Source organism: Papio anubis, chromosome 3 (assembly GCF_008728515.1).
Source record: "Papio anubis isolate 15944 chromosome 3, Panubis1.0, whole genome shotgun sequence".
NCBI lineage: Eukaryota > Metazoa > Chordata > Mammalia > Primates > Cercopithecidae > Papio > Papio anubis.
Window position 1 is genome coordinate 182,129,261 of NC_044978.1, and position 11,137 is coordinate 182,140,397.

General features: G+C 46.6%; 1 protein-coding gene across 11 annotated transcripts in view; it reads right to left on the reverse strand.

Moving 5' to 3' along the window:
* Positions 1-10,545, reverse strand: part of ADD1 (adducin 1) — a 93,380-nt gene extending 82,835 nt beyond the window's left edge. For 5 of the 11 annotated variants that reach the window (XM_003890871.4, XM_003890873.4, XM_009186579.3 and 2 more), the window contains exon 1: positions 10,320-10,500. The gene's annotated coding sequence lies outside the window, so the exon portion shown is untranslated. Of the gene's footprint in view, positions 1-9,923; positions 10,190-10,319 lie in introns of those variants that run through there. The other 6 variants (XM_003890872.3, XM_003890874.3, XM_031664768.1 and 3 more) reach the window with 4 other exon arrangements.
* Positions 10,546-11,137: the final 592 nt, after the last annotated feature.

The following is an 11,137-nucleotide window of genomic DNA, read 5'->3' on the forward strand; positions in this document are numbered from 1 at the left end:
TCCTGGGTTCAAGCGATGCTCCTGCCTCAGCCTCCCTAGTAGCTGGCGTGTGTGCCATCACGCCAGGCTAATTTTTTTGTATTTTTAGTACAGATGGGGTTTCACCATGTTGGCCAAGCTGGTCTTGAACTCCTGATCTCAGGTGATCCACCGACCTCGGTCTCCCAAAGTGCTGGGATTACAGGCATGAGCCACTGTACCCAGCCCATATTCTTTAGAATACAAGGAGTGTTTATAAACATTCGTGTCATATCTGGCAATAAAATCACAACAAATTCCAGGGAATCAGCAGCACACAAGCCATTTCTCTGGGTGCAATGCAATTAAAACATAGTAACAGCCAGGCGCAGTGCCTCACGCCTGTAATCCCAGCACTCTGGGAGGCTGAGGTCAGGAGTTCGAGACCGCCCTGGCCAACATGGTGAAACCCCGTCTCTACAAAAAATACAAAAACTAGCCAGGTGTGGTGGCGGGCACCTGTAATCCCAGCTACTTGGGAGGCTAAGGCAGGAGAATCGCTTGAACCTGGGAGGCGAAGGTTGCGGTGAGCCAAGATTGCACCACTGCACTCCAGTCTGGGCAACAAGAGCAAAACTCAGTCTCAAAGAAAAAAACACAACATAATAACAGAAGAGTTTCTTAAAACCATATATTTAGAAATTTAAAGGTACATTTTAAAATAATTTATGGGTCAAACAAGAAATCATAATGAAAATTTAAACATACATTATTTAGTAATAAAAATATTACAGTTGGAAACTATTGGCTTCACTAAAGAGATGCTTCTAGAGAGCCATATAGCCTTAAACACTTACATTAGAAAAAGATGCCAGTGGCTCACACCTATAATCCCAGCACTTTGGGAGGCTAAGGTGGGCAGATCACCTGAGGTCAGGTGTTTGAGTCCAGCCTGGCCAACATCATGAAACCCTATCTCTATTAAAATTACAAAAATTAGCTGGGTGTGATGGGCTCCTATAATCCCAGGTACTGGGGAGGCTGAGGTGGGAGAATTGCTTGAAACCAGGAGACAGAGGTTTCCGGGAGTCAAGATTGTGCCACTGCACTCCAGCCTGGGCAACACAGTGAGAACCTGTCTCAAAAAAAAAAAAAAACAGTGACCAACTTCTAAAAAGTTACAAAAAGAAGAGAGTAAACCCCAATCTAGCAACGTGTACATTCATTATGCTTTAAACACTATATGTAATTTGTATTCTTAAAACAACTCTGATGGTTAGATTACAGCTATTTCCACAGCTACAAATGTCCTGGTTATCTGAGTTTAAAAGCACCTTCAGGCCTGCCTGGGCAACATAGCAAGGCCTCGTCTCTACATAAAAAATTTTTTTTAGTTAGCTGGGTGTGGTGGAATGGGTCTGTAGGCCCAGCTGCTCAGGAAGCTGGGTGGGAGGACTGCTTGGGCCCACGAGATCAAGGCTGCAGTGAGAGCCAAGATCGCACCACTGTACTTCAGCCTGGGTGACAGAGCAAGACTCCGTCTCCAAAAAAATAAAATAAAAACTTCCTGCTTTACAAAACAATCAAACACCTAGTACAGAAAACAGAAGACACTGAATGCTGCAGACACCCCAGGTCAGCGACATTGCTGGTGATTCTGTTGTCAAAGCATGTGTGCTTGAGTCCCTGCAGACGATGCTCAGAAAAAAACTGAAATGGAGTATCTGCGAAACCCCATCTCTACAAAAATCAGCCGGGTGTGGTGTGTGCACCTGCAGTCCCAGGTACCCAGGAGGCTGGGGCACAAGAATCACTTGAACCCGGGAGGCAGAGGTGCAGTGAGTCAAGATCGCGCCACTGTACTCCAGCCTGGGCGAAAAAGTGAGACTCTCTCTCAAAAAAAATAAAATAAAATAAAATAAGAAGAAGAAAGAAAAGAACAAAAAATGAGTATCTGGATGGTGGAGGTCATCTATTTCCCCTAAAGACTGGTCAATCAACATCACATCCCTTCCTACTGAAGTAGACAGACACTCAAAAGAAAAGGGAGTTCAATCTATGAGACTAAAGACCATTCCTAACCTTGCTTCCTGCCTGAAGCCCTATTCGACAATAACTTGATTAATGGTATCATCTGGCAACAAGGTTGGCCTCTTAAGAAAATCTTAGGGGCCGGGCGCGGTGGCTCAAGCCTGTAATCCCAGCACTTAGAGGCCGAGATCGGGCGGGATCACGAGGTCAGGAGATCGAGACCATCCTGGCTAACACGGTGAAACCCTGCCTCTACTAAAAAATACAAAAAAACTAGCCGGGCTAAGGGCGGGTGTCCTGTAGTCCCAGCTACTCGAGGCTGAGGCAGGAGAATGCATGCGTGAACCCGTAGAGGAGGAGCTTGCAGTGAGCTGAGATCCGCCACTGCACTCCAGCCTGGTGATACAGAGCGAGACTGGCCTCAAAAAAAAAAAAAAAAAAAAAATAAAGAAAGAAAGAAAGAAAAATCTTAGGCCTGTAATCCCAGCACTTTTGGGGAGGCCGTGACGGGTGGGATCAATGAGGTCAGGAGATCGAGACCATACCTGGCTGAACATGGTGAAACCCCGTCTCTACTAAAAGCCAAATAAAAACTAGCCGGGCGATGTGGCGGCGCCTCGTAGTCCCAGCTACTCGGGAGGCTGAGGCAGGAGAATGGTGAACTCCAGGAGGCGGAGCTTGCAGAGCTTCGAGATCCGGCCACTGCACCCTCCAGCCTGGGCGACAGAGCAAGACTCCGTCTCAAAAAAAAAAAAAAAAAAAAAAAGAAAATCTTAGAAAGCATGGTTTAACCACAAAGTTCCTACTAAACTGCAAACATACTCAGCTGTATCAGACAAAAAAATACCTCTACATAGGCTTTATTTTGAGAGAGAGGGAAAGAGAGACAAAAAAAAAAGAGCCACAGTGCTCTCTATTGCATCTTCTGTGTCTTTCCCTCTTAAAGCCTGATCCTCCATCCTGCATGTTCTGGAAAAGAAGGAAAGAAAGCACACTGACAGAATCCTCACATATTGTAAGCACTGTAAGTTTGCTTACCACAGCCTCACACCTCCAGTTAGATATGACTGTTACTATTAATACTCTTATTTCTACAGATCAGAAAAATTAGTTCAGAGAATTTCACCATTTTGATCCAGAGCCACACATTTTGAGTGGCAACATTTTTAAAAATCACCCAGCTGTGGTAGTATGCACCAGTAGTCCTAGCTATTCCGGAGGCTGAGGTGACGAAGATTACTCGAGCCCAGGAGTTCCAGGTTACAGTCAGCTATGATTATACCACTGTTCCCCAACCTGAACAACAGAGCAAGGCTCTGCTTCTAAATGAAGTTCAGCAGTTTTTAGTGTATTCAGAGTTGTGTAATCATCACAATCTAACTTTATAACATTTTCAACACCCAAAAAGAAACCCCATACACATTAGCAGTCATTCCTCATTCCCACTCCACTCTCCCCGGTTGGAGCCCCAGTCAACCCCCAATCTACTTTCTGCCTGCATAGGTTTGCCTACTGGGGGTCAGGTACAGTGGTTCACATTTGTAATCCCAGCACTTTGGGAGGCCGAGGCAGATGGGTCACTTCAGGTCAGGAGTTCAAGACCAGCGTGGGCAATGTGGTGAAACCCCATCTCTACTAAAAATATAAAAATCAGTGGGGCATGGTGGCACACACCTGTTCCCAGCTACTCGAGAGGCTGAGGCAGGAGAATTGCTTGAATTTGGGAGGTGGAGGTTGCTGTGAGCCAAGACTGCACCACTGCACTCCAGCCTGGGCAACAGAGTGAGATTCAGTCTCACAAAAAACAAAACAAAACAAAAAGATTTGCCTATTAGAGACATTTCACATAAGTAAAATCATAAAGCATGTGGTCTCTTGTGTCTGGCTTATTTCAGTTAGCATGTTTTCAGAGTTCATCCATGTTGTACCAAGTATGAGTGCTTTAATCCTTTTTATTGCCAAATACTATTCCATCATATGAACAGACCACATTTTGTTGATCCACTCATCAGCTGATGGACATCTGAGGTGTTTCACTTTTTGTCTATTAAACATAATGCTGCTCTAAACATTCACACACAAGCTTTTGTACGGACATATGTTTTCACTGGGCTTTGTATTCTCAAAGGAGGCTTGGGGCAGCTATGACTTTCGCACCCACTCGACTATCCTCAGCAAACCATAGTAAACCCATAGTGAAGAGCCAGTGCTCCTTTCATAACACCACTCTGCCTAATCTGTTAATGGCTCTGTCTCCTTGAAACAAATTTCAAGCAACAGTGTGCAGATAAGGGAAAACATTTGTTAGGTAACGAACTCCCTAAATCATTCTCAATAAGTTAATTCACAAAGGAAATTTAAATTAAGCCCTTCAGAGTAAGAGGAGAGAAGTGTTTGGGATGGGGTATTCTAAAGGTCCCTCCCAAATGATGACTTTCTCCTCCCCATGCAAACAGCCGAACTGCCATTCCAGGCTGTAGAGGCACACATGTAGTTACATCTACTGTGCCCCATTCCTGAGGGATGCCCTTTCCAGCAAAATCTGAGATGTACCTGTGGGCTCTGTCCCCTAACATCAGCCCCAGATGCCAGACTCCCCGGCCCCAAGGCCTAGACGCAGAGCTCATTTGTTCTAACACAGATAACAATATTTTGGAGGCATATATTGCTCGGATCAATTGTATGAACCCTCTTTCCCAACCTCATGAAGCACTGTCTAGGGTTATAATATTGCTGGTAATAAAGTTCAGAAAAAAATAATAATTATATTAATAATTCATTTGCTGACAGGTTAGTAGGCACCTTTTGGCATTTACTTCATTTAATCCTCACAATAACCATGTAAAATAGGTACTATTGGCACTTTAGTGTCCATACTTCATTATGTGGAGAAAATACGCAGTTGGTAGGAGTATAAACTGATGTAACTTCTTAGGAGGATAATCTGGAAACATCTATGGAAAGTAAAAGTGCAATTACTCTTTGACACGCAATCTCACTTCTGAGAATGTATCTATAGATATACTTCATAGGTGCCCAAAGATGGAAATGTAAGAATATTAATTGGGGCCAGGAGAGTAATTTGGAAATGTCTACGCAAATGAAAAGTGCAATTATCCTTCGACATAGCAATTTCACTTCAGAGAATATTTATAGATGTCCCTCATAAATGCTCAATATGGAGATGTAATATTAATTGGAGCACTGCTTATAACAGTAAAAACCTGAAGGCTGGGCGCGGTGGCTCAAGCCTGTAATCCCAGCACTTTGGGAGGCCAAGACGGGCAGATCATGAGGTCAGGAGATCGAGACCATCCTGGCTAACACGTTGAAACCTCGTCTCTACTAAAAAATACAAAAAACTAGCTGGGCGAGGTGGTGGGTGTCTGTAGTCCCAGCCACTGTAGTCCCAGCTACTCGGGAGGCTGAGGCAGGAGAATGGCATAAACCCGGGAGGCGGAGCTTGCAGTGCGCTAAGATCCGGCCACTGCACTCCAGCCTGGGCAACAGAGCGAGACTCCATCTCAAAAAAAAAAAAAAAAAAAACCCTGGAAAAAGGCCAAGTGCAATGGCTCATGCCTGTTATCCTAGCACATTCAGAGGCTGAGGCAGGAGGATTACTTGAGGCCAGGAATTCAACATCAGACTGAGCAACACAGCAAGACCGTATCTCAAAAAAAAAAAAAACAGCCAAGCCTGTTGGCATGAACCTGTACAGTCCTAGCTACTTCTGAGTTAGAGGTGGGAGAATGGTTTAAGCCCAGGAGTTCAAGGCTGCAGCAAACTATGATCACATCACTATATTCCAGTCTGGGTGACAGAGCAAGAGTCTGTCTCAAACCAAAAAAAAAATTAATTAATTAAATATATACTCAACACACTTAAGCTAACAGTTACCAAAAACAGTTATAACAGTTACCAAAAACAGTTACACGCTAGTTATAACAACTGTTTAAAAAGGTACTTCTAGAAAAATTAAGCTCAAAAGGCAAACTGTATTAAATGTGCTTCCCTTCATTCCTTTAAACTCAAGGTTCCTCAACGTACAAAGGCCAGAATAAGCATTAACAAACAACTCTGTTAAAGTTTAATATTATGCTATGTTAAGATTCCTTTTTTTTTTTTTGTGAGACAGAGTCTGGCTCTGTCTTCAGGTTGGCAAAGTGCAGTGGCCGGATCTCAGCTCACTGCAAGCCTCACTCGGTTTCGGCCATTCTTCCTGTCTTTCCCACAGGCCTCCCAGTAGCTGGGACTACAGGCTGTCCCCACCCCAACTCGCTAGTTTTTTGTATTTTAGTAGAATGGTTTCACCGTGTTAGCCAGGATGGTCTTTGGATTCTGACCCTCGGATCCACCCGCCTCGCCTCCCAAAGTGCCAGATTACAGGCTTGAGCCACGCCTCGCCAAGATTCTTTTGGGCCGGAGTCTCACTCTGTCCCAGGCTGGAGTGCAATGGCATGATCTCAACTCACTGCAACCTCCACCTCCTGGGTTCGAGCGATTCTCCCGCCTCAGCCTCTTGAGTAGCTGGGATTACAGGCACCCACCACCAGGCCTGGCTAATTTTCGTATTTTTAGTAGAGACAGGGTTTCACCATGCTGGCCAGGCTGGTCTCAAACTCCTGATCTCAAGTGATCCACCTGCCGTGGCCTCCCAAAGTGCTGGGAATACACGAATGAGCCATGGCACCCAGTCTTGCCTCCCACTCTGTTCAACGTCATCCCTCTGCTCACTGAGAAAGATGCGTATCTGGTTGCCTCCTTTGGAAAGGCTTATCAGAAACTCAAAAGAATGCAACCATTTGTCTCTCACCTACTGGTGACCTGGAAGCTCCCTCCCTGCTTCAAGTTGTCCCCGCCTTTCTGGACTGAACCAATGTACTTCTTGCATATATTGACTGATGTCTCATGTCTCCTTAAAATGTATAAAACCAAGCTGTGCCCGACCACCTTGGGCACATGTCATCAGGACCTCTGTAGGCTGTGTCACAGGCACACATTCTCAACCTTGGCAAAATAAACTTTCTAAATTAACTGAGACCTGTCTCAAATTTTCGGGGTTCACATGTTCATCTTGTTCTGAGACTGAAATGTGTGGGTTCAAACAGTGAGCAACTAGAACCAAAATGTTTGGCTTAGAAGAAAAGTAGATACAGGCATATAAAATTGAGAAGGCTGAGTAGAATCCTAGTCTTACTTTTTTATTTTTTTTTTTTAGATGGAGTTTCACTCTTGTTGCCCATGCTGGAGTGCAATGGCACTGCAACCTCCGCCTCCTGGGTTCAAGCGATTCTCTTGCCTCAGCCTCCCTAGTAGTTGGGATTACAGGCACGCACCACCATGCCCAGCTAATTTTTTGTATTTTTAGTAGAGATGGGGTTTCACCATGTTAGCCAGGATGGTCTTGATCTCCTGACCTCGTGATCTGCCCTCCTCGGCCTCCCAAAGTGCTTGGATTACAGACCTGAGCCTCCGAGCTCAGTCCCTTTTTTTTTTTTTTTTTAAAGAGACAGAGTAGTGCAGTGAAGTGATCATGGTTCACTGCAGCCTCGACCTCCCAGGCTCACAGGTTCGTACCATCTTAGCCTCAGGAGCAGCTAAGATTACAGGCCCACCCTAGCATGCCCAGCTTCACTGGCTACTTTTGAAGGATGTTAGCAAACCAATTCATTATGTGAAACCTAGTAAATAATGCAGAAGAATTAAGAATTTATCCTCCCTTTTCTATAAAAGGTATACAGTACTTCGAGATAACCAAATAGTGGAGGCATGAAAAATTCTCTTTATAAAAATATTCTACTTAATAGAAGAAGTTAGAGAATTCAAATATCAACAATTTCAGTGCTTACTGAAATGACTGTAGGCACTGACAATCAAGGGCTGCAAACAAAGACTACTAATCATTTCTGCCTACTTACCTATGAAGTTTTCTTGACAAAAATAAAGCTGAATTTGATCACACCTTTAGACCTAACGACCAGTTTTCAGTAAATTCTGTATTGTTAAACTACGCCACAGAGTTAAATCGAGATTGTGCATAACTCCACATGACAAACTACCAGGTTTCATCAACAAATAAATTACAGGAGAAAACTAAATATGGAGGGGGAAACTACCATAAAACTAGTCACACTGTATGGATAGCATGTGGATCCAGATTGAAATTGTTAAAAAAAAAAAAAAAAAAAAGAGACAATTCTGAAAATTTTAACACTGGCTGGATATTTGAAAGTATTAAGGAATTACTCATTTTCTGTGATAATGGTACTCATGTTTACCTTTTTTTAAAGTCTTTAAGATATACATATTGAACTATTTAACGGTTAAATGATATCTAGGACTACGGGGATACGATGAAGCAAGATTGACTGTTGAAACTGGATGAGAAAAGGGGTTTATATTATTTTCTCTCTACATATGTGTATATGTGAAGAGGTAAACATGGAAGGAAAGAAAGGAAGGGCAGTCAACCTAACTCTAAGTTTCAAGTAATAAATAAATACTTTATCTTTAAAAGCATTTCAGTATTTACTTTTCTTATTCAAGTCAAAGACTATAAGAAAGAACTAAAAACTAATAATCATGTAAAGAAACAGTTTTTATGGCAAAATCAGTAACACAAAACTGAACACCAAACAAAACCTTCTCAGTATATCAGATAACATCAAAAGAATTAAGGGGAAAAAATGATCAGCTTGTACGAAGTATATTTTAGAAGGAAAACTATCTCACAATTCGGGGACTGGCTAGAGTTTAGACTCACATCACTCAGTGAGTCTCCGAAACTTTAAAATCTAAAGACATCACAAGTAGTAAACTAACAAATCATACCAGCTTGTCCATACCATTGTAAACCACATCGAAACTCTGAAAAGCAGTTTTGATGCCAAAATCATCCACTTCCTTAAAAGACAACTTTACTATTCTAGTTTTCCCCACTGTCAAAATCAAAGGGGTGTATTAAAATTTTAACGTAGGCCAGGCGCGGTGGCTCACGCCTGGAATCCCAGCACTTTGGGAGGCTGAGGCGGAGAGATCACGAGGTCAAGAGATCGAGACCATCCTGACCAACAGGGTGAAACCCTGTCTCTACTAAAAATACAAAAACTAGCTGGGAGTGGTGGCACGCGCCTGTAGTCCCAGATACTCAGGAGGCTGAGACAGAAGAATCTCTTGAACCCGGGAGGCGGAGTGAGCAGAGATCGCACCTCTGCACTCCCGCCTGGCAACAGAGCGGGACTCCGCCTCAAACAAACAAAAAAAAAGTTATCATCACTGGCCCTTGTCCATTCAAGACTCCAAAGTTTACAAATCAACTTTCATACAATTCATACCCTCTGCCTGAAATGCCCTCCTCTCTCTGGTGCCTGCTGAACTCCTACCCATCTACTCCAAGCTTGTTTTCAGTAGGTTCCTCTACTCATAGACACAGTCTACCTATCAGCATTCTATTTCCTATCCCCATTAATATCTCAATTTTTCACACAAAAAATCATAACTTACTAGTAATGCATACAGCTATCAGCTATGTTTTTGGTCTTTGGAGATATGATCACTGCTTTCTGGATTCTAGGCATAAATTATGCTCAAACCAACAACAGTTTCAGGCGAACCAAAATATGTTTTTCAAGGTGGGTATGCATAAAGTGAATGCAAATTACCTCCCAACTATCTTGAGCCATTACAAGAACAAAGATAAAAGTCACTGTAATAGGGAAAGGCCCTCTGACATCTCCCAAAAACGAAAATAAAAGATTAAGAAAAAAGAAAAGAGAAGGAGGGCAAAGGTGACCCACAGCCCCATCGCTGATAAAGTTCCAGGATTATCTCCTGAGCTTCCGTCGGCAGATACGGCTTTTCGCTTTTGGCAGAAGCCGTCGTTTTTAAATACGAGAGCCGACAGGCAGTACCCAAACAGGCGTCCGTACACAAACCTTGGAGCCACCAGCGCTGCGGACCGAAGAAACGGTCTCCCAAGCAGGATGCTGACCAGCCTCCGGCCAGGGTCCTCCTCCTCCGCCCCGACCCCTGCAGCCCACCAGCCGGCTAGGAACGACCGGCCAGGGAGAAGCCTCGTCCCCGGGGTCCTATCACGCTGACAGATCGGCGGCGCCCACGCTCCCAGGCTCGGCCCAGGCCGACGGCCCCCGCGGGGACCCCTCCAAGACGCCCTCGGCGGCGAAGCGGCCTCCCCGCCCCCCGCGCTGCCAGGGCCGCTGCAGGCCTCGCGGTCCCCGCCCGCCGCAACCGCGGCCCAGTTCGCCGCGCCCCAGCCGCCTCCTCAGCCCGAACCGGCCCCCGCCGCCCCCGCTCCCGCTCGCGAACCTCACCTCAGAAGCGAATCGTGGGCAGCACGCGGGATTCCGGGGTGCCACTGCGGCCACCGCCCGTCGGCTCCGACTCCGGCTCCGCCCCCGTCCCCTGGCCCACAGCCGCGGCCCGCCCGGCCTCTCCGCCCCTCAGCCCCTCCGCTCGCCCCCACCTCCCGAGCTGGGTGCGGCCTGCGGCGCTGCAACCCAACAACGCGCCGCCCCATAGGCCGAGCCGCGCGGCACTGCAGAGCAACGTGCCCTGCGATTGGCGGGGCCCATGAGGGGCGGGTCCCCTGCGGGCGGGGCGATTGGACCCGCCAGACCCGCCTCGGGGCGACCCCGCCTGGGCCTGCGGAGGCCGGGGACCAGCACGGAGTGCACTAGGCCAGCAGCTTTGGGCGCCACGTCATGGCTTCACGATGGCTCGGTCGGCTGCGGCGAGCCCCAGCCGCGTCCGCTGGACACGGTTTCATTGTGATTGACCTCGGCCGGACGGGCTGTCGGAGTCCAGGAACCCTGCCCCCCGCTGCCCACCCCGCGCACTCCCCCAGCAGACGGGCCCTGCCCCGCGTGGCCCCGCCTTGTGCGGCCCCCAGGCCGAGTTTTGGGGCCCGGGTGGGGTCGAGGCAGTAGGGCCTGTGGGCCCCGATAAGGCTCCACAGAGGACAACTGCCTGGCACCCGGGCCCGGCCTGTGGGTGCTGAGGGGACAAGCGAGTACCAGCACCTCCGCACAACCAGGGAGTGAGCCTGCAGGGCTTTGGCGGGACCAGCCTCAGACCAGCACCTTCCCACACACTGTCCCTCCTGCTGGCGCATCTGACACCCAAAAACACC